The sequence below is a fragment of the Magnolia sinica genome, chromosome 2, assembly GCF_029962835.1.
Source record: "Magnolia sinica isolate HGM2019 chromosome 2, MsV1, whole genome shotgun sequence".
NCBI lineage: Eukaryota > Viridiplantae > Streptophyta > Magnoliopsida > Magnoliales > Magnoliaceae > Magnolia > Magnolia sinica.
In genome coordinates, this window is record NC_080574.1 from 37,213,519 (window position 1) to 37,239,086 (window position 25,568).

The following is a 25,568-nucleotide window of genomic DNA, read 5'->3' on the forward strand; positions in this document are numbered from 1 at the left end:
GATCTGGTCCCTTTGAACGGACCAGATGGTTCCCTAGATTAGTGTGGGGCCCACTTTTTAGGCTGCCAATGCACACCCCGGGTTCATCTCATGAGAGATCCTGTTTCTCTTCTTTTTTCTCATGAGATGAGATAGCTTACTCTCTCATTTCGTACTGCCCTGCTGAAAGGGATGGGATGACTCCACGTGGCCCCATCAGACGATCTTAAGGGTGCCAGCCTCTTGTATCCAAAACTGGAAAATCTCATTTTCTTTCCTTAAAGTTTGCTCGGCCATTTCTGGTAATGAGGAGACTTCTTCTTAGCTGCCTTGTGGGTTCCTAAAATCCCATGGATAAAGGGGTGTTGGCTTGAATCCCAAGTGATCAGGTGGTTCTTGATCATGGATCCTAGCCACACATGAAAAGAATGGACAGTCTAAGCCCAATTCCCTTATTCATATGGATGGCCTCGAATCCCTATACCATTTTGGTTGGGGGGACCCCACGAGCAAAGTGGACAGATTGGATTGCTCGGAAAGTGGCCAGGGTGGCCCACTTTAGGGTTTGAAACCTACCAGTTTTAAAATTTTCAAATGGCGGGAGGATGTTACTTCTTTTTGTGAAATGAATCGATCAAAGGTTGTTTGACTAACTAGTTACGTCCAGTGCACATCGTGCATAATAGCCCAAGGTGCACATGCACCTTGTGTGGGGTCTATTGTGATGTTTATGATAAATCTACACCGATCATTCATTTAGGGGTCCCTATATAGGGCCCCTGGCCCAATTTGGGGCACATGTGAGGCCTAGGTGGGCTGTACTACCCATTTTTTGCCTTATCTGGCTAGTGTACACTAAACCAACAGCTGGATTGGCCTAATAGTTGGTCTCAACGGTTAAATGGGGGCCTAGAGTATGTGGATTGTTCGGTTGGCCATAATTTATTCCTCCAGGGTTGTTAGTGGGTGTATTGCCCCAACATGACTTGGTTAACTTATCTATAAATTGCCTTAACTTGATGTGTTTTGTTGAGTTTTACCTCTCTGATTAGTGTCGGGTTCAACTTGGCTCCTATAGCTCCTGGTGGATGGCTTTAATGTTGACTAGAAGTCCCAACCTACACGTGTAAAGTTTAAGTCACCTAGTTAATTGATCTTAGTTTCCATAAACGTGGCTCTCAGAGGTAACACCCATGTACCAGCGCTACGGGGTGTTATAGTCCACCCCCTAAAAAGAATTTCACCCTCGAAATTACCTGTGGTGTATTGTTGAACAAGTGAGGGTACTTCTCCATGACTTCCGCCTCTCGTTCCTAAGTTGCTTCTTCTTCCCCATGATGCGACCAAATTAAGGACCTTAACTAGTGGTATAGTCTTTATCCGCAGGACTTGCTCCTTGCGGTCCAAGATGCAGATAGGTTCTTCGGTTTAAGAAATGTCACTGGTAAATTCAATTTGCTCCCAGCTAATAATGTGTGACTCGTCCGGCGTATACTTCTTTAACATGGATACGTGGAAGACGTTGTGGATACCCGTCAATACAGTAGGTAGTGCAAGGCGGTATGTTACGGCTCCTACGTGATCCAAGATCTCGAAAGGTCTAATGAACAAACTTCCCTTTCTGTTCGAACCTCATCAAACCCTTCATAGGCGAAACCTTCAGAAATACGTGATTGCCAGTTGCAAACTCCAGATCACGTCGTTGATTATCCACATAGCTTTTCTTCCTACTATGGGTGGTGCAAACGCTTCCGAATAACATCGATTACCTGAGTGGTAACCTAGACGAGCTCGGGCCCTAACAACTTCGTTCTCCCACTTCTGCCCAACATTGTGGGGCTCGGCAGGGGCGACCATAAAGAGCTTCATATGGTGTCATGCCTATGCTAGACTGAAAATTGTTATTGTAAGTGAACTCTGCGAGGGCCAAATGGTCGTCCCAATTTCCCTTGAAGTCGAGGGCCCAAGCCCTCGACATATCTTCCAGGACTTGATTTACTCTCTCTGTCTGTCCGTCTGTCTGGGGGTGAAATGTCATACTAAATTTGAGTTCCGTGCCGAGTTCCTCCTTCAACCTTCTCCAAAAGGTGGATGTGAACTGGGAGTCACGATCCGATGTGATATCCCGAGGAACTCCGTAGGACCGAACGACTTCGTGGACATAAAGCCTTGCCAGATTGTCAGTTGAATATGTCGTCCGAATAGGAAGGAATCGAGCAGACTTCGTCAACCTATCCACAATAACCTAGATTGAGTCATGCTTCCTTTGAGTCCTAGGAAGTCCAACAATGAAGTCTATAGAGATAGTATCCCACTTCCATTTTGCTACTGGTAGTGGCTGAAGAAGGCCTACAAGCTTGCGATGTTCGGCCTTTATCTTCTGGCACACCATGCATCTTGCTACAAAATCATCCATGTCCCTTTTCATATTACCCCACCAATATTGCCTCTTTACGTTGTTGTACATCTTCGTACTCCCTGGGTGTATGGCCATTCTGGAGTGATGTGCCTCTATCATCACTTCTTTCCTTAAATCTGCATTGTTGGGTACGCATACATGCCCCTAATATCAGAGGCCGCTATCAGTACCAATTCTCCAACCGGGCACCTCCTCGCTCCTACACCTCTCCTTCATCTTGATAAGTCATTTGTCTTGGTCTTGTGCAAAAATTACCTAACGAACCAGGGTTGGCTCTGCAGTTAAAAGAGCTACATAAGCATCTAGCTCATTGAGGGTGAGCTGGATGTCGAAGTCTTGGACAAATTCCATCATTTCCCATTCTTTGATCATCAAGGCGAATATCTGTTTATGCTTCTTCTTCCGACTCAAAGCATCGACCACTGAGTTTACTTTACCAGGATGGTAAGATATATCAAAAATGGAAGTTTTTAAGCGTGAACATCCACCGACGCTGACGCATATTCAAATCTTTTTGCGTGAATATATATTTTAGACTTTTGTGGTCATAGAATAATTGGAAGTCCTTCCCATAAAGGTAATGTCTCCATATTTTTAGGGCGAAGACCACGGCTGCCAGTTTCAGATCGTGCATCAGATAATTCTCCTCGTGATTCTTCAACTGACGAGAAGCATAAGTGATCACCCTGTCTTTTTGCATCAGAACGCAACCTAGACCCAACTTCGAAGCGTCGCTATACCACAAACTTTTTCCCTTCTTGTGAAAGGGTGAGTACTGGTGCAGATGTCAGCCTCATCTTCAGCTCCTAGAAGGCTACCTCCGTGTTCTCATCCCAGGTGAATCGGACGTTCTTCTTTGTTAGTTGAGTGAGTGGTCGTGCGATCCTTGAGAACTCCTTGATGAAGCACCTGTAGTACCCTGCCATGCCCATGAAGCTTCGGACCTCAGTGACTATGGTGGCTGATCCCACTTAGATACTGCTTTGACCTTAGCGGGATCAACTGTAATACTTTCTGCCTTCAATGCGTGCCCTAGAAACTTCACTTCTTCTTTCCAAAACTCGCATTTTGATAACTTAACATACAACTGATTTTCCTTCAGCGTACTCAGGACCGTGCACAAGTGTTGCTCGTGTTCCTCTTGGCTCTTGGAGTAAACCAAGATGTCATCGATGAACACGATTACAAACCAATCTATGTATGGCATGAAAATTCAATTCATAAGGTCCATGAATACCGCCGGAGCATTTATAAGTCCAAAGGACATTACCAAGAACTCGCAGTGCCCATAGCGAGTCCTGAATGCGATTAGTCCTGATTCTCAGCTGGGGGTACCCCGATCGCAGATTGATCTTGGAGAAGTACTTGGCACCCTTAAGCTGGTCGAACAAGTCGTCGATACACGGCAGAGGGTATCTGTTCTTTATCGTCACCTCATTCAGCCGCTGGTAATCAATGTAGAGGTGCATCGACCCGTCCTTCTTTTTCATAAAAAGGACTGGCACTCCCCACAGAGAGACGCTGGGGTGAATGAAGCCTTGGGTCAGCAGCTCATCTATCTGGCTCCTAAGTTTCCATTTCGCAAGGGGGCATTCGAAACAAGGGTAATGATATGGGGGCAGTTCCTGGTTTGAGGTCGATGGAGAAATCTACTACTCGCCTTGGGGGTAGCCCTGGTATCTCTTAAAATACCTCTGGGAAATCCGCACTACTGGGATTCAGCTGATGGTGGACTCGATTGATTCTGATTGTTTTAGGGCTTGTAAGCTTTCAAGCGTACCGCACATATTTTTCTCTTTTACTGTAAAGGAGTCCTGCCCAAGGACAGTTATAGTGACCGTTCTGTTAGGGCAGTCCATCATTGCCCGCACTTGAGAAAGCCAATCCATACCGAGGATGACATTAAATTATTTCATAGTCATGAGGATCAAATCCACAGTCACTTCATGGTTTGCGAGAGTTAGGGAACAATCTTTACACAACTTGTCTGTTTTGATGAATTTACCCATGGAGGATGCTACGACCAAGGAGGCATGTATGCGAGTTATGTTCAGTCCTAGTCTATTTGCAATAGTAGAGTCCATGAAAGATAAGGTTACACCAGAATCAAATAAGAGAAAAATAGGGGTACCGTGGATGTGAATGGCACCATGAATGGTCTGATGAAGGTCCTCCTCGACTTCTGCACTGGCTACTGCGAACACACGAGCAGAGGCCCTCTGGTGGACTGGAGGTCCTGGCATAGGCAGTTGCGGCCCAGGTGCTGCCCTGGCAGCTACTGGACCTGACTGGGGGAGACTCGCTAGTGGGGCGATACCTTCGTCCTTCATCTTTTTGAAACAGGTTCGCGCGAGGTGTCTGTTCTTGTGGCAGTACTCGCATTTCTCATGGGAGGCATGGGCAGTGCGCCTGCAGGTTTGACCCTAACTCTTCTCTCTGACACAAATGGGGTAGGAGGTGCATGTCTAAGCCTGACTAGGGCGTCCCTAGCTGGGGGCGGGTCCTCAGGGTGCGCTCAAAGTCTTTCTCGACCCGCATAGCCTTGTCCACCAACTCTGCGAAGTCCTCAAAATCCCAAGAGCATAGTCGTGACTGGATTCCCTGCCTAAGCCCTTCCTTGAACTTCTGCAGCTTGTACTCTATATCTTCCAAGGCCTTAGGCACATACCGTAAGAGTTCATCGAACCGGGCCTCATACTGGGCGACGGTCAAACTGCCCTACTCCAGTTTCAAAAACTAAGCTACCATCTCATTTCTACACAATCAGGGAAAGTATTTTTCTAGGAACTTTTTCCTGAATCTAGCCTATGTCCATGCGTATGTGGCTGGGACACTCCGATGCAGGCCCTGCCACTAGTTCTCCACCTCCCCCTCTAACAAGTATGTGGCCAAGTTCACCATCTATGAATCAGAGCAGTCTAGGGGCCGCATCATCTTGGAAATTCTTGCTAGCCAGTGCTCTGCCCGTACTAGATCCGGCGCCCCCTCGAATGTCGGTGGCCAAAGCCTCTAGAACCTCTCGAAGATTTCCACACCTCTACATCTCTCTACCGAGACGCCTCCCCGCAGTTCCTACTCTGTAAGGATTCCATCACTAGTGCATGCATGTCCTGCTGCTGGCGCATGAACACATCTTGGTGTTGCTGCATGGCTGCAGCCATTTTCTTAACGACTGCAAAGGCTGTAGCCCTAGTCTGACCCCCCACGGATGCCTCAATGGTAGGCATCATCTATTCAAAATATCACGATGGTAGCCCTGTGGTGAAGATCTGGGGGGAAGGGGAATCCCCCACTGCTTCTGATGCGTTGTCCATATTTGTTATTCCCGGCGGAAGGCCCAGCGTGTACTCCAGACTACGCTCTCTTTGGCACATGTGGGCCTATCATATAGTATGAACATAGTATCATAAGGTGGAGACAAGATAGTTAACAGTAATTAGATATTTGCAATGAGTATTAGGACCTTAAACTTGTGGTAGCAATTTAGTGCAAACCATTTTTGGCAAACTTAGAGATGGAAAGCCCAAGGGGAAAATCATCACCTGAGTGGCCGTAATACTATCCTTAATCTAAATCCCCGTGAGAAGATGGTGGCCCCAAGTCACTTGAATAGTCCCCTAGAGAATTTATTTGCATTAAGCAACAAGCCTCAAAATTTTTTTAAAGTATATCAAGGATTAGTGAGAGCCTAGTCTGAGAGCTAGCGAAACGATACCCCGATGATCCTAAGGGCACGTGTTACAGCATCCAGAATTAGCCACCCGTCATCGCCAATATGCTATAGATGCATGATTAGCCAACCCATTTATTATTTTAGTTACAATCAGCCAGTTTGAGTAACTCAATGGTCACTACAGGGGGGCTCATCACCTAGCATAGGCGGACAGCTCGAGCTCCCTAAACCTATAACCTAAATCTAAAAATATAACCTATAACCTAAACTTATAACCTATAACCTATAACCTAAACCTAAACCTATAACTTATAACATTTACCTAAACCAAAACCTAAACTTAATTCACTTAACTTAAACCTACACCTAAACCCAAACCTATAACCCTAACCTGAACACGAACCCAAATTCCTAAAGCTAAACCTAAACCTATTCTCAAATCCCTAATCCTATAACCTAAACCTAAACCTATAACCTATAAACTTAACATAAACCTAAACCTAGAACTTAAACCTAAACTTATAACCTAAACCTAAACCTAAACCTATAACTTAAACCCTAAACCTATAACCCATAACCTAAACTTAAACCTAAACCTATAACTTATAACGTTAACCTAAACCTAAACCTATAACCTAAACCTAAACCTAAACCTATAACCTATAACCTTAATGTAACACCCCAGATTTTTGCCAACTTGGAGTTAGACGTACTTAGGCAATGGGTCGATCCTAACACCTTAATTACTTCTCAAAAACTCAATCCCAAAGTCTCAAATCCCTTTTCAACCCATTTCCTTCAAAAATCTCACCTTTCGCCACCTTATTCTTCAAATTTTTCTAAGTACTTTCATATTAGATACTAATCCTAAAGTTCAAATGATAAAGAACAATACTTAAACTAAAACTTACTGTGAATGGTAAATACGTAAATAAAATGGGCTTTTGACTATTAATCTTTTGGAATCTTACAAAATAAATAGATTATTTAGATAGATTAGCTTCTCCTACCCCAAAATCATATATTACATGTCAAATAACTCATTCTAGTTTACAAATGAGACCCGATAATGCCTCGACGGACTCGGCGGCCCAGACAACACAATTCAGGGGGACACGAGGTGGGTCCTGCATGTATCCGGCACCCCCGTGGGGGGGGGGGAGGACATCGCCCCTGGGGTGACCCATCACCCCAAAGTCCAGCGACTGGCGAGGGGCTCTCCGGTTTGGCGAGGCCTCGTCCATATAGCAGGCCGGGCGGTCCGCTTTTCGCAAATTTCTACGACTTTCGTCCAACTTTGAAAAGTCATATCTCCCTCGTTATAACTCCGATTTAGGTGATTCAAAAGCCAGATTGAATCTTGATAAGTCTAGTTTCATATAAAGATAAGTAAAAAAAATATAATAAAATACTTAATATAGTTAAATATAGGTCGTTGTGACAATTATCCAAAAATAATTAATTTGGACAGCTGCTGCTTCTAGAATTTTTAGAATTTTTCTACAATATGAATTCAAATGAAATTTGGTAGGGATGAATTGGACTTGATGAAGAACTATTAAAAAAATAATTAAAATAATATACAAACTAGTGCCAGAAAGGGGCATAGAACTGCCCTAGGACCTTATTCTATCGTAATTAGGGCACAATTTAGTTAAGTGTTAAACTGAACAATCAATAGAATTAGCTCGAACTACTTTAAATATGAACTACAAGACTCAAAATATATAGAATCATTAATGCTATATTATCTTGAAATTTAGGATCCATCTCAAAACCCAGTTGCTCTCGGGAGCACCTTGAAACTCCGTATCGGACCTGAACCGCACGTCGAAAGTTCGATTATCCTGAAACCATACGGTTATGACCGCCTTGCTGGACTTGAAAACTCCCTCAGAAATCAAGTCTTAATAGTTTCTAAAAATATACAACTTGAGCCCGGAACAAAGTGTGTGAGAAACATGGATATCTTTAGAAATAAAATCTGAATTTAAGTAATCTGAGTCGTGTCGCTTGCGGGCCAAATATAAGGATTCAGACCGTCAGAATCTGACCCAAATACACCCTCGGATCAGGAGAAATGTCCCACACATGTCGATGTACTTGTGACCCTGATCGAGTGACCGTGACCGTTGAACTGAAACTGGTCCGCCACGGCTGATCTGTAAATCCGATCGGAATGAAAACTCAGCTTGACCTAGATTCATGGTCAGGGAGCTTAAGTCTGATCGCAAGTGGAAAAGTGGCCACCAGAAGTGCTCCGTTGGACCGGAACAGCCAATATTTGGATATAACTTAAGTAACCTTAGCCCTGGGGCCATTCCCATCAAACCTGGGCCTATATAAGGACCTTAAACACTCCATCTCATATGTCATACGAATTTTGCAAACCCTAAGGGAAAGAAGAGAGAAAAGAGAAGAAGAAAGTGAGGAAGAGAGAGAGAGAGTGAGAGATAGATGTTGGGATCTTTCCCTGACATTCCACGTGCTTAGCCACCACTCCTGTGTCGCTATACGGGCGATACCAATCCCGTTCTTAGGTAAGAAAACCTAACCCTAATCTGTTTTAGGGTTTCAAATAGTGTAAGTTATGAAATAGCTAACCTAATTTATGCTATAGGTTGCCAATCTGCCGTAGACAAAGACTTAGCTTTAAAACTGAGTTCGTTATGAGTCTACCGGCGAAAGGTGCGGACTATAAACATATAGGTTATGGTTTTCAAAGCTTTCAATGTCGGTTAATGATTTATAACTAATGTGGGTGCTATTTTACATGCAAAATGCGTCGTCTGTTTCATTTTACAAGTATATATGAACTATGTGACATATAGTGCATTCTATGTATATGTTGTGATATTTGAATACGTATGGATTTTGGAATTGTGCCCAACATGATTACTTGTCGTAGATATAAGCTTGTTATATATGCGGCAACTCCTTAGCGAAAGGACTTGCCCTAAATCACGCCATGGCTAATATACGTGATATATGTTAAAGTGTGTAGCCCAAGTGTTTGTAGAAATGATTAAATGAATACGGAACCCGGATTCATGCATGCCATAATTATCCGCCATGGGTATATGCATGTGGTATACGGGGCAACTCCCTAGTGTAAGGATTTGCCCTAATACGTGTTATCACCAACATACATCATGTATGTTGAAATATGTAGTCTAAGTGTTTGTAGAAATGTCTGAATGAACAAGTGTGTAATAAATTGTACTTTATATGGGTATTGAGAAGAAATTCTCAACTACCTTAACGATGTGTATGATTTCCTCCATATAACTTATATTCTTTGTCTGTTTTACTTAGACACTGCCAATGTGTGAATTCATGTTTAAGTTGAAATCCAACAAATGCTTACATGCTTGTATGACTGGAATTGTTGATCCATTACTGTTCTGATTAGCTTGTATGATTATCTGTTATAATTGAATGTGTTTGGGACTATGAAATAGTCCAGGCAATCGGTAACAAGTTCTGATTTGGTGGCTGAGGTTGTCTCGCCACATAGGACGGGATCGATGAATCCGAGCCGTACTTAGGATGTTGGCAGTGGTTAGGCCACACGGAGTGCTTACGCACTTCATGTCGATTAACTCAACGTGCGCTCGTACTAGTCGAGCTCGTCAAGTAACCCGATTGACCTGATGTATGTTCACCATGTATGGACGCTACTACTTGAATCTAAGGTACCAAACTCACTAGTAAAACCCCTTTAACCTTAGTACCTCGATCCACTAAGACTCATGAGCCGGGCATGGTGGTATGGGACACCGTAGTCGACCTGTTGGCATACACTGGGGTGACGAGCCTCCCCGTAGTGACCAGTGAGCAACCCAAACTCGTGAGCCGAATACGGTGGTATAGGACACTATATTCGAGCTGTCGATCTACACTGATAATGTGATGAGCCCTTTGTAGTTTACTCGAGCATACACTAAGACTGCGTAGAGGCAACGAGCCCTTACGTAGCAACAAGAGTACACTAGGCCTGCACTGATAAGGTGACGAGCCCTTTGCAGTGACCTAGAACCGTAACATCGTATGAGATTTACTAGGATTGACGACCCTAGATGTAAGACCCGTAACCTAGCCTGTACCATTCCATAAACTTCTACGGTTCCCTCTAATCGAGTTTCGGCGACCCGGGACGAGTAGATAGCATTGGCGCATGCTCTTGAGTCACATCCTGTAAACCCGAGCCGACTCAAAATGAGACCTATGTCATTTTGACCGTGCCGTCGCCGCGGTTCCGACGATGCGTCTTGTGCGTTAATACGATGCTCAGATTATAAGATCCGGCCCGTGCATTATCTAGGCCGTTGATCACTTGATTGTGGGACCCACCTATTCCTATTGTTGTACTTCCCTAGAAACATTAATTACTATGATGTCACCCTAGGGGTGACATCACCCTACCATACCACCTTACCTTCCCTTTTCCCCATAAGTCAAACTCATTAATTCCCATTACCTCACCATCCCTCTCTCCCATCACTCCCTTACATCATTTCTCTCTTTCACTTCTCTCCATTCCAAGCAATCCCTCCATGGAGCAACCCACGTCCATGGCTCCCATGAGAGAGCTAGTGTGGCCCACCTCCCTATCTCCCATCTCCACCATCCAATGATCATCTCCACCATTGAAATTGTTTCTTTGGGGCTCTATCATGCATTGGCGGAAGAAGGTAGAAGAGATCTCGAGGTGGGTGCTTCTTTCTCTCTCTTTTTTCTCTCATTGATTTGGTATGATAATGTGGCCGTGTGGCCCATCTGGATGTACCCCACCTTGATGTATGTGATGTCCAAGCCGTCCACCTAATGGACCCTACGGCCGTCCAAGCCATGTGGGCCCCACTTAACGGTAATTGGAAAACATAAATATAAGATTGACCCAAATCAAGTGGGCCATGTCCATGTGGACCCCACACGTGGGACCCACCTTCAACAATACGTGCACACGGTCCGTCCAGCGTCCCTGGACGCTGGACGTTTTTCACAAGTAGGAGCAATGCACTGTCTGCCAAAAAAAAAAAAGAGAGGGGGGAGAACTTTTGGGGCAGGCTACTTATGTAGGCCCCACCTTGATGTAAAAATCGAATCCACACCATCCATTTCATTTCCAAGCCAATTTTAGGCGTTGAGCCAAAGACTGAATCCAATCCGATTTTCTGGCGGGGGAAACAACTTTGTTTACCTTTAAGATCCATTAGGACCCACCTTGATGTCCCTACCCGCCAAAAACATACTGCATAGCGGACTCGTTTGATCCGTCTTAGGCCATGGAATCTAATGGACGGAGTGGATTCTCAAGACACGGGCCCCACATATGAAAAACCTCGAGAACAATAAAAAAAAAAAAAAAAAAAAACACAAGGACACGCCGTGCGTGGGTGCTGCTGGCGGACAAACGGGCTGGCCTCACGGCCTTAGTTGTGGGCCCCACTGTGATGCTTTTCGAACATCAACGCCATGCATTTGATGGGTCCCCTCGGACCAGGTGGTCTCCCCAAAAATCAGCCGTATACGGAACTCAGGTGGGCCACACCATATAAAATCATGTGAAGATATGCCTAAAACATATAAAATCACTTGGTGGGGCCTACCTGAAATTTGGATGCAGATGAAACTTGTTTTGGACCCCTAATTTTGTGTGACACATACAATGGACGGAGTAGATCTGATTAATGTGGGTCCCACCTAGGATAAATAAATAAATGTATGTATGTGGCATGCATTTGCTACTTGACGTCCAGAGGAGTCTGGACGTCTAACGTTAAACAGGGAGGCCCCCCTTGGCCCCAGTTGTGGACACTACCATGATGTATGTTCTACATCCATGCCGTTCATTTAATAGGTCCCCTTTTATGATGCGTTGGTTCCAAAATCAGTCACAAAAAGTTCTCGAATGGCCCACACCATCACCTTTCATGCGGTGGTATGCCAAGCCACATGGAATCAACTGCTGGGGTCCACATGCAGCTTGGATCCACCTGAAACTCGGTTTGGACCCTTAAATTGGTGGGACACACATAATGAATGGGTTGGATTTGTGAACTACATCATGGTGGACCCCACGGACCACATAACCCTACCAAAAAAAAAAAGTATAAATTTGGTGGACAAATAAATATTACAGTGGGCCAAAGGCCCACGTGACCTTATAAACTGGTTGTATGGTAAGTAAACATTGCAGTGGGCCCCTGGCCCATGCGACTTTATCAACAGATTGGATGCAAGTAAACATTTCAGTGGGTCCCATGATCATGTGACCCTATCACAAGGTTGAAAAAATAATAATAATAATAATAATAATAAATAAATAAATACTGTAGTGGGCCCCAGGTCTGTATGACCTTATCAACAGGCTTGAATGGAAATAAACATTTGGTTGGTCCCCTGGTCTATAAGACCTTATCAACAGGTTGGATGCAAATAGATGTTATAGTGGCCCAAGTTGGATGATAAATAAATATTACAGTGGGCCCTCGGCCCATGTGACCCTATGACTAGTGTGGATGGAAGATAAACATCAAGTTGGCCTCATTTTGGATGGACAGGTATGTTGGGCCCTAGGTTGGGTGGAAAATAAACATTTTGGTGGGTCTTACTTAAGACTTATTTATGTATGTGTTGTGTCCACAATCGTGGACCTCCATCATGGAACATGTGACTTATCTATTCCTTCCATCCCTATGGGACCCACTATGATGCATGTGTTTCATCCAACCGTCCAACCATTTTTGGAAAATGATCCTTTTTTTAGGTTTGGGACGAAAATAAGTCAGATTTACTTATCAAGTGGACCATAGTGCACGGTGAGGATTGAACGGCTATCTTTGAAATCTTGAGACCCTATGATTAGATTAGATGGGAAATAAATGTTATGGCGGACCTTGAAAATTTTAGTCGTGGAAATCATTATCACCACTTATATTGAGTGTGGCCCATTTAACATACATGGGGCCCATTGATGTGGCCAATTTGATGTATGTATGACCATGTTATGAGGCCTACTTTGATGTATGTTGTGGCCCATTTGTCAGGCCCACTTTGATGTATCTTTATCCATGCCATCCAAGGCAGGCACCCCATTATGATATATATATCAGGGCCCATGGGTCGAGGCCCATTAGTGCTGCCTATTTGATACAACCCACTTGATGTGTACGAGGCCCATTAGGCGGCCCATTGATGCAAGGCCTATTGTGACATGTATTAGGCCCATGACGCGTGACCCATTTGATGTGTATAAGACCCATGGGTAGGGCCCACATATTATGTATTTGAAGCCCATGAGCAGAGCCCACCTGAAGTTTATATATGGGCCCCATTAATGTGGCCCACTTGTATTTGAGGCCCACGGGTTGCGGCCCATGGGTCGTGGCCCATTGTGATATATACTCGGCCCATACGTCGTGGCCCATTGAGATGTGTTTCCGACCCATTTAGTGAGGCCATTGTGAAATATTCCTACTCTTGTGATGAGGCCCATTGAGATGTATTTTTGGCTCATTGATGCGGCCCACTTGTTGAATTGAGGCCCATTGGTGTGGCGTGCGGCCCAATGTATCGACCCACCGTGATGTGTAGGTTCACGTGCTGTATGTGTAAGGCCCACCTGTGATGACTATTTGAGGCCCACTTGTTGGATATTTGGGCCCATCTTATGTTTGACTCTATGTGGACCACTCCTTGGGAGCAATGTTGGTTAAATGTCCACATTGCTGGGCAGTGATGGTTGGATGTCCACATTGTGACCCTTCCTTAGGCCTTATCAGGCCCATTCTCATCATTCTCTTAGTGGGTTAACCCAAATAAGTGGGCCCCATTTACCATGGACGGATGGCTCCATGCTACCAGATTTGATATAATCATGGTCGAGGGCTGATCTCTATATTATGATTGATCAGATGTTCATCTATGGACCCAGTCTTGTCTATGTGACCGGTCGTCGGTGTTGATTATCGAAGCTGATTGTCGGTGCTAATTATCGATGTAGATTATCGGTGTCGATTTGTCGAGGTCGATTGTATTGGCCGGTTCCGATTGTCGAGGCCGATTCTGAGTATCGAATTCGATTGCCATGGCCGATTGTCGAGACCTGCATGATGTATATGTGACCCGTAGTTGAGGGCCATTGTGATATGTATTAAGCCTATGATGCATGGTCCATTTAATGAATTTAAGACCCATGTGTAGGGCCCACATGTCCTGTGTTTGAGGCCTATGGGCAAGGCCCATTGTGATATGTATTAGACCCATGAGCAGGGTCCACCTGTTGTGTATGTGGCCTTTGAGTAAGACCCATTGTGTTGTATATTAGGCCCTTGTGTGAGGCCGTGGGCCCATTATATGTTTGACTCTATGTAGGCCATTCCTTGGGGGTAATGTTGGTTAAGTGTCCATATGGTCGAGGTCGATTATCGATGCTGGTTGTGGATACCAGTTATGAGTATGTGACAGCATAGCATCATGATACATGCCCATACGCATCATCTGCATGTTTGTTATGAGAGGTGGTTGATCATTGCATATGTCATTAAGCATGTTGTTATGAGACTCCCTGATAGGTGGAGGTTATCTCACATGAGCACACGGTATGTGCGGGACGATGCATGACTTGATTGTATGACTCATGCATCTCGCATTATGATTACTATACGCCCTAGCGACATCAGGGCCGTAGCCTCCACAGGCATATCGTGGATGGCCAAATAGGACACCGAAAATGTTTGGTTCTAGCATACGGGCGCCATAGATGTCCCTGGGTGAAAATCCCTAAACCTCCGTGGCCAGGAGACGCCCCAACGTCGAGACCGAGTGGATACATGAGCGCCCGAGTGCCAAATACCAGGAGGCCGCGTCTCCCACTGTGTCGTGGTCGGTTGGGAGGGGGTGTGGCCTTACTCGCCCGAGGGTAGGGGGCAATACTAGGCTGAGTTTGACCAGCTCGTGAATGGGTCCGCTATCGACGTGCCGGATAGGTATTGGCAGACTATTGACAAGGCGGATAGTGAGGTTTCTTATGCTCACTTGGACTGTGCGGCTGGGAGAGCGGCAGTGCCATTTGGAGTGTACTAAACCCCGGTGATGATCCCAGAGATGAACCGTACTGATATGTGGATTTAGTGAGCAGGAGTTGCATACTCATTCATGCATTCATTCATTCACTATCTACTCGGGTTGGTGGTAAGCAACTAGTTGATACGTGTGCCTTCGCAATGGCCAGGATTTCGGTTGGGGCGCGTGACTAACCTGAGATCAGGAGTCTACCACATTGAGTCTGACTATCCAAATTTAGGTATGGGACTGGTTTGGATAGAAGTCTCTTGTGATGGACCCCATAGCCTGCGATACTACGTACTACCATCCCGACTTCACACTCCAGTATGGTCATTCCATCCGCACCGCATATTGCATTACATCCGCGGCATACGACATCTTGGGTTACTGCGTTTCTACATTTATATGGTTTAGATATGGCTGACGTGTTTGTGAACACATAAGGAATTATATACCCAATTGCATTTATATGGTTATATAGTCTAGGTACGACTGATGTTGTGTTACTCATCAGAAATGTATATTGTATTGCATCCTCTACATTTGATATTTGGCTCTTTATGACTCCTCGTTTGCGTAGCTGTTATATATTGCGTATATATCGATTGGCTCATGGACTTGTTCATATTTCTGCTTACTCTATTATCGTATGATCTATGATCTTGTGAGTATTTCTGTTTACTCAGATAATTCATGATCTTGCTAGTATCTTTGCTTATTCCGATATTGTACGGTTTATGGATTACCAGTACTTCCAGTTTGTATGATAATGGCATTGTATCGAATACTTGGCACTTACCTTGTGCACACACTTACACCACCCTCTAAGCTTTCTATAAGCTCATGCACGATAGATGCATGTAGGTGGCAGGAGCGTGCAGTTGTATTCTGGAGCTTTGATTTCGATTTATGTATTTCCCTTTCAGCATTGTATTCAAATGATTATATTAGTGGATATGTGATGATGATGTTGCCTTTATGATTTGGGTATACTTGTGGTTATGCTTATTACGAGATAAATGTACATTGGCAAAAAAAAAAATCCTCCTTGTAGGATCCCAGGATCGGAATCTGGCGTGTGAACGCTAGGATCCGAGAATGGGGTACTACGGAGGCTGTCAGCACCAGATTCGGCAATCCGGGTTTGGGGCGTGACAGAAGTTGGTATCAGAGCATAACTTGGGAATACCTGAAAATAACATCACATATCTGCTGATAGCTACCCTACACTTTATGATTGTTGAGAACTTAGAATGGTTAGATCCCCGAGTTCAGATAACCTAGAAATTTTTCTAATATAGCGCCCTACCATTGGGATTGTGAGGCTGCATAGTATTCAAGTCTCGATCGTCTCTGATCCGTCCGAAGATCAGTAGGGTCACCATAGTGTTGATGATGCACCTTGGGGGCGAGGTTGCGATTAGAGAACGTTATCTTCATCCTTTTGTAGATTGATTGAGCCTTAACATATATACTTGATGATGTTTCATCTTCCCTTGTCTGTTTTGTAAATTTCGAGGACGAAATTTTTATTTGGTGGGGAGAGCTGTAAGACCCGTAACCTAGCCTGTACCATTCCATAAACTTCTACGGTTCCCTCTAGTCGAGTTTCGGCGACCCGGGACGAGTAGATAGCATTGGCGCATGCTCTTGAGTCACATCCTGTAAACCCGAATTTTTCTACAATAGGAATTCTGATAAAATTTGGTAGGGATGAAGTGAACTTGATGAAGAACTAGTAAAAACTAATTAAAATAATATACCAACTAAAAGTGCCAGAAAAGGGCGTAGAACTGCCCTATGACCTTATGCTATCGTAATTAGGGCACGATTTAGTTAAGTGCTAAACTGAACAACCAATAGAATTAGCTCGAACTACTTTAAATATGAACTACAAGACTCAAAATATGTAGAATCATTAATGCTATATTATCTTGAAACTTAGGATCCATCTCAAAACCCAGTTACTCTCGGGAGCACCTTGAAACTCTGTATCAGACCAGGACCGCACGTCCAAAGTTTGATTATCCCGAAACCATACGGTTATGACCACCTTTCTGGACTTGACAACTCTATCAGAAATCAAGTCCTAAGAGTGTCTAGAAAAACACAACTTGAGCCCGGAGCAAAGTGTGTGAGAAACATGGATATCTTTAGAAATAAAATTTGAATTTAAGTAATCTGAGTCATGTCGCTTGTGGGCCATCTTAAGAATTTAAAATGTCAGAATCTGACCCAAATACACCCTCGGATCTGGAGAAATGTCTCACACATGTCGATGTACTTGTGGCCCTGATCGAGTGACCGTGACCGTTGAACTGAAACTGGTCCGCCATGGCTAATCTGTAAATCCAATCGGAACAAAAACTCAGCTTGACCTAGATCCATGGTCAGGGAGCTTAAGTCCGACCGCACGTGAAAAAGGGGCCACCAGAAGTGCTCTGTTGGACCGGAACAGCCCATATTTGGATATAACCTAAGTATACCTTGGCCCTGGGCCATTCCCATTAAACCTGGGCCTATATAAGGACCTTAAACACTCCCTCTCATATGCCATACAAATTTTGCAAACCCTAAGGGAAAGAAGAGAGAAAAGAGAAGAAGAAAGTGAGGAAGAGAGAGAGAGAGAGAGAGAGAGAGAGAGAGTGAGTGAGTGAGATGAGAGATAGATGTTGGGATCTTTCCCTGAGCTCCACATGCTTAGCCACTACTCTTGTGTCGCTATACGGGCGATACCAATCCCGTTCTTAGGTAAGAAAACCTAACCCTAATCTATTTTAGGGTTTCAAATAGTGTAAGTTATGAAACAGCTAACCTAATTTATGCTATAGGTTGCTAATCTGCCGTAGACAAAGACTTAGCTTTAAAACTGAGTTTGTTAGAGTCTACAGGCGAAAGGTGCGGACTATAAACGTATGGGTTATGGTTTTCAAAGATTTCAATGTCGGTTAATGATTTATAACTGATGTGGGTGCTATTTTACATGCAAAATGTGTCGTCTGTTTCGTTTTACAAGTATATATGAACTATGTGACATATAGAGTATTCTATATATATGTTGTGATATTTGAATGCGTATAGAATTTGGAATTGTGTCCAACATGATTATCTGTCGTGGATATAAGCTTGTTATATATCCGGCAACTCCTTAGCGAAAGGACTTGCCCTAAATCACGCCACGGCTAATATACATGATATATGTTAAAGTGTGTAGCCCAAGTGTTTATGGAAATGATTAAATAAATATGGAACCCGGATTCATGCATGCCATGATTATCCGCCATGGGTATATGCGTGTGGTATACGGGGCAACTCCCTAGTGTAAGGATTTGCCCTAATATGTGCTATCACCAACATAGGTCATGTATGTTGAAATATTAAGTCTAAGCGTTTGTAAAAATGTCTGAATGAACAAGTGTGTAATAAATTATACTTTATATGGGTATTGAGAAGAAATTCTCAACTACCTTAACGATATGTGTGATTTCATCCATGTAACTTATATTCTTTGTCTGTTTTACTTAGACACTGCCTATGTGTGAATCATGTTTAAGTTGAAATCCATCAAATGCTCATATGCTTGTATGATTGGAATTGTTGATCCATTACTGTTCTTATTAGCTTGTATGATTATCTGTTATAATTGAATGTGTTTGGGACTATGAAATAGTCCAAGCAATCGGTAACAAGTTCTGATTTGGTGGCTGAAGTTGTCTCACCACATAAGATGGGATCGATGAATCCGAGCCGTACTTAGGATGTTGGCAGTGGTTAGGCCACACGGAGTGCTTACGCACTTCATGTTGATTAACTAAATGTGCGCTCATACTAGTCGAGCTTGTCAAATAACCCGATTGACCCGATGTATGTTCACCATGTATGGACGTTACTGCTCTAATCTAAGGTACCAAACTCACCAGTGAAAACCCCTTTAACCTTGGTACCTCGATCCACTAAGACTCATGAGCTGGGCATGGTGGTATAGGACACCGTGGTCGACCTGTCGGCCTACGCTGGGGTGACGAGCCTCTCCGTAGTGACCAGTGGGCAACCCAGACTCGTGAGCCGAATACGGTAGTATGGGACACTGTATTTGAGCTATCTGCCTACACTGATAAGGTGACAAGCCTTTGTAGTGACCTCGAGCGTACACGAAGATTACGTAGAGGCGACGAGCCCTTACATAGCAACAAGAGTACACTAGGCCTGCACTGATAAGGTAACGAGCCCTTTGCAGCAACCTAAAACCGTAACATCGTATGAGATTTACTAGGATTGACGACCCTAAAATGGATCATTGTTTAGGAATTGATATAAGGGAGGTACCTTAGATTCTCAATCCTGCTATATGAAAGGGACTAATAATAACTCGGTAATCACGCTCATTTCATGGCACTGCATGTGCCCCGGGTTGAAGAGCACAGAGAGAAGAAAGCATGCCGCGACCATAAGATGGTGTCGCACGAGGGAGTGTAGGTAAGGGCATGCATCATGCTTTCATTTCATCCTTGCATTAATAAGAGTATTTAGGAATGTCTGATATGTTTACTTTATCATTACTACTTGAATGAATTGATAACATGTTAACCTTTGCTTTATTGTTCCACTGAGTTGATCACTCACTCCCACGTTACGGGACGGTATTTTAAACACCCACCAGACCCTGTTTTAGTTTCAAATGATGGCGATGCGTATGAGGTGGAGCTGGACTTTTATGATGATGAGGGTTTCTCCTATATGCAGCTATCAGGCGGGTCCATGTAGACCATGTTCTGATCGACGGGGTTACAGGGATGCTGACTAGATATCATTACACTCGTTATGATTATATTTTGGAGCACACATGTATATTCATTTTATACATTTTGTGGGTATACATGTGCATGTTCAACCTAGTAACCTGATCATACTTCGAAGACTTACTACAGTTCATATATCTTATAATCTAATACAGTCTTCCGCTTGTAAAATTCACTTGTCTCTGGAGTATGATATGTTGTTTTGGTATAATCTCATTCATGTTTAATGCACTAATATGGACAACATTTAATCATCATTATTTATGTTGCATAAGTGATGCGTTGGAACTCGGGAGTCGAGTTTGTGCTTGACCCCCGATTTTTAGGGCGTTACAATTAACCTAAACCTATAACCTATAACCTATAACCTTAACCTAAACCTAAACCTATAACCTAAACCTAAACCTAAACCTAAACTTATAACCTATAACGTTAAACTAACATAAACCTATAACCTAAACCTATAGCCTAAACCTAAACCTATAACCTTAACCTAAACCTAAACCTTAACCTATTCTCAAATCCCTAAACCTATAACCTAAACCAAAACCTAAACCTATAACCTAAACCCTAAACCTATAACCTATAACCTATAACCTATAACCTAAACCTAAACCTAAACCTATAACCTATAACATTAACCTAAACATAAACCTATAAGCTAAACCTAAACCTAAACCTATAACCTAAACGTATAACCTAAACCCTAAACCTATAACCTATAACCTAAACCTAAACCTAAACCTATAACCTATAACATTAACCTAAACCTAAACCTATAACCTAAACCTAAACCTAAACCTATAACCTAAACGTATAACCTAAACCCTAAACCTATAACCTATAGCCTAAACCTAAACTTAAACCTATAACCTATAACATTAACCTAAACCTAAACCTATAACCTAAACCCATAACCTAAACCTAAACCTATAACCTATAACCTATAACGTTAACCTAAACCTAAACCTATAACCTAAACCTAAACCTATAACGTTAACCTAAACCTAAACCTAAACCGATAACCTATATATAACACCCCGTACCATTGGTACACTGGTATTACCTCTAAGAGCCACGTTTTTGGAAACTAAGATAGATTAACTAGGCGACTTAAACTTTACACGTGTAGGTTGGGACTTCCAGTCAACATTAAAACCATCCACCAGGAGTTGTAGGAGCCAAGGTGAACCTGGCACCAATCAAAGAGGTAAAACTCAATAAAACATATCAAGTTTAGGCAATTTATAGATAAGTTAACCAAGTCATGTTGGGGCAATAGACCCACTAACAACCCTGGAGGAATAAATTATGGTCAATCGAATGATCCACGTACTTTAGGCCCCCATTTTACAGTTGAGACCAACTATCAGGCCAATCCAGCTGTTGGTCTAGTGTACACAAGCCAGATAAGGCCAAAAATGAGTAGTATGGCCCACCTGGGCCTCACATGTGCCCCAAACTAGGCCAGGGAACCTATATAGGGACCCTTAAACGAACGATCGGTGTAGATTTATCACAAACATCATAATAACCCCACATAAGGTGTGTGTGCACCTTGGGCTATTATGCACGATGTGCACTGGACATAACTAGTTGGTCAAACAACTTTGACCGAATCATTTCACAAAAAGAAGCAACATCCTCCTGCCATTTGAAAATTTTAAAACTGGTAGGTTTCAAACCCCAAAGTGGGCCACCCTGGCCACTTTCCGAGCAATCCAATCCGTCCACTTTACTCGTGGGGTCCGCCCAACCAAAACAGTATAGGGATTCGGGCCCATGCATAGGGATAAGGGAATTGGGCTTAGACCGTCCATTCTTTTCATGTGTGGCTAGTATCCACGATCAAGAACCATCTGATAACTTGGCATGCAAGCTAGCACCCCTTTATCCATGGGATTTCAGGCACCCACGAGACAACTAAGAAGAAGTCTCCTCATTACCAGAAATGGCTAGGCAAACTTTAAGGAAAGAAAATGGGATTTCCCATTTTTTGGATGCAAGAGGCTTGCACGCCTGGGACCGTCCGCTAGGGCCACGTAGAGTCATCTTAGCCCTTCTAGTAGGGCGGTATAAAATGAGAGAGTGAGGTATCTCATCTCATGAGAAAAAGAAGAGAAACGGGATCTCTCATGAGATGAACCCAGGGTGTGCATTGGCAGCCCTAAAAGTGGGCCCCACACTGACCTAGGGACCCATCTAGTCCACTTAAATGGACCAGATCATGGCAAAACACGTGGGTCAACATTCTGCCATTGATGCTCGGATCATCTTCCCCAATAACCCATCTGGACCCATCGCGAGATGGACCCCGCTAGACCCAGAAAATGCACTTTTTTATAGTCTAAGGCGTCAGCTGTGCATCCCCAAGCACAGATGGGCCCCATGCATGACCAACCTCCAATCACAACCATTGCATGAGGAGAGATTTTGACAACCGTCGGTGATCTCTCCCCTATGCTTATAAATAGGGCCCTTTGGCTCTTAACTCTCACACCAAAGAAAGAAAGAAGAGAGAGAGAGAGAGAGAGAGAGAAAGAGAGAGAGTGTGTGTGTGAGGGAACAGAAAGAGAGGAGGAGAGAGGGGGAGACGTGAGCAACATCCCAGGTAACGGCCTAGCCCTACCTCTTCTTCTTTTATTCTCTTCTTCCTTGTAATTACAACCAGGATGGAGGCTATATTTTGGGCCGAAAATTTGACCGTGGAAGGACTTGAGCAGAGCCAAGAACGGCCTTTCAAGTGGGCCATGTTAGATGTTGAAAACCAGCCTTCACCATGCATTACTAAGGGCTGGGAATCAGCATCTGACTATGCACAAATATGGCTGAGTAGCAGCTTGTATATAGCTGGAAAAACAACCTGATACCAGCTGGTTTTTCAGCTTGTAAGATAGCCTAATAGCAGCTGATTTTTAGCTTGGGAGTAGCTGGGAATGCAACCTAATGTCTGGTGATTTTTTAGCTTGAAACAGCTGAGAAAATGTAGCTGAAAACGACTGATCTTTCAACTCAAAAAGGACAACCAAACCAGCTTGAAAGCAATTGTTATTGTAGCCGGAAAATCAGTTGAAAACAGCTTGAAGGTTTGGGTTATAGGTTTGGGTTTAGATGTAGGTTTAAGTTAAGTGAATTAAGTTTAGGTTTAGGTTTAGGTTATAGGTTATAGGTTATAGGTTTAGGTTATAGGTTATAGTTTTAAATTTTGGTTATAAGTTTAGGGATTTGAGAATAGGTTTAGGTTTAGGTTTAGGAGTTCGGGTTCGGGTTCGGGTTCGTGTTAGGGTTAGGGTTATAGGTTTGGGTTTATCTGTAGGTTTAAGTTAAGTGAATTAAGTTTAGGTTATAGGTTTAGGTTAAGGTTATAGGTTATAGGTTTAGATTTAGGTTATAGGTTATAGTTTTAGATTTAGGTTATAGGTTTAGGGATTTAAGAATAGGTTTAGGTTTAGGTTTAGGAATTCGAGTTCGGGTTTGGGTTCGAGTTAAGGTTATAGGTTTGGGTTTAGGTGTAGGTTTAAGTTAAGTGAATTAAGTTTTGGTTATAGGTTTAGGTTTAGGTTAAGGTTTAGGTTTAGGTTATAGGTTTAGGTTTAAGTTATAGGTTTAGGTTTAGGTTTAGGTTTAGGTTATAGGTTAATTTAGGTTTAGGCTTAGGGTTTAGGGATTCGAATTTGGGTTCGGGTTCGAGATCGGGTTTAGATTTGGGTTTTCAAGTTTAGGTTTAGGTTTAGGTTAGGGAGTTGAGATTAGGATTAGGTGTAGGTTTAGATTTAGTGATTCGAGAATAGGTTAAGGTTTAGGAATTTGGGTTCGGGTTCGGGTTCGGGATCGGTTTAGGTTTTCGAGTTTAGGTTTAGGTTTAGGTTAAGGATTTGAGTTTCGGTTTAGGTTTAGGTTTAGGGATTTTATATATATATAAAAATTTTAAATGGACCCGAAAATGTTCCAATGTTGGGTGTCCTCATCCCCGTTGGTCCATGTGGTGTGGCCTACTAGAGTATTGGATTGGGTTGATAAAGCTTTGGTGGATCCCTCTATGGCCCACCGTGATGTATTTTTCTTATATCCAGGTTGTCCATCTTTTTCACCAAGTTATTTTAGGGCATAATTCCAAAATTATAATAGATCAAAATCTTAAGTGGATCAAGCTGAAAGATGAGCCTGTCCTAGAAACGTTTGTATTAGATCAGCCTTGTTGAGAGTAGGCCACACCATTTAAGGGTCCATTTAAAATATATATATATATATATATATATATATATACACTTCATTTATTGTCTCAAGACATAAAATTATCTATTAAAATGGATGAACGGAGTGGATGAAATACATAAATCATAATGGACCATTGTTTACTGTATTATGGTCCACCCGAGATTTGGATCCCACCATGATGTATATGTTGTATCCAACCGTCCATCCATTTGGAGAGATCATTTTAGAGAATGAGTTGAAAAATAAGGCAGATCCAAAGCTCAAGTGCTAATTGAGGCTACAAAATTTTTCAATCAAGCTGATTTTGCATTATCCCTTCTTTCAGTCTAGGTCTATGTGAACTTACCAACAAGTTTGATCTAATATAACCATTATGGTGAGTCCCAGGAAGGAATCAACGGTCAGGGGCACTGTCCCCACAATGATATTTAGTTTTAGGTTTTAGTTTTAGGTGTAGGTTTAAGTTTAGGGTTATACTGGGGTCTGCTCCATCAATTTCGAGCTAATACATAAACACGGGCATGTCCAAATTGTCCAAATTTTGAGCTAATACTGGTTTAAGCCACTCCAATGCTGTCCATAGGAAATGGACAACTTCATCATGGTCTTAACAGTGGTTCCCACCTTCCAGGGACCCCCGCTCAACATCCGGGTAGCTCCGACGCACATTCAGGTCTGCTCCATCAATTCTGAGCTAATACATAAACACGAGCCTATACAAATGAACAGGCCACTCCAATGTTGTCCATAGGAAATAGACAGCTTCATCATGGTCATAACAGTGGTTCTCACCTTCTAGAGACCCCCGCTCAATATCCGGATAGCTCCGACGCACATCCAGGTCTGCTCCTTCAATTCTGAGCTAATACATAAACACGAGCCTGTACAAATGGCTAGGCCACCCATATTACATCCAATCTGGGGCACCTTAACGTTTATTTTCCATCCAATCTATTCATAAGGTCACAAAGACCTGATTTAAAAGGAAAAAAAATCTCACATTGATCCAGAACTTATGTGACCCCCAAACAATTTCAATTGTAGACATTCAATCCCCCACTGATTTTTCCAGTGTGGTCCACTTGATAGATAGTGTGGATATAGAACATATACATCAACGGTGGGTCCCACCGTCTAGCCATCTGGACGATGTGGATAAGACCCATACATCATGATCGGACCCACAGAACTTGTGACGTCAATACAGCAGCCATATAGCTGGTGTAAGCATACACCAGCCAATCCCCTTCCATATCAGGTGGGTCCCACATGTGGCCCACCCCAAATATATTATTATTATTTATTTTATTTTATTTTAAATACACCAGCGTCCAGGCCTGGACGGACAGCTGTATGTACACATTCATCACGGTGGAGTCCCACAGCACCGTCCAGAAATGGACGGTGG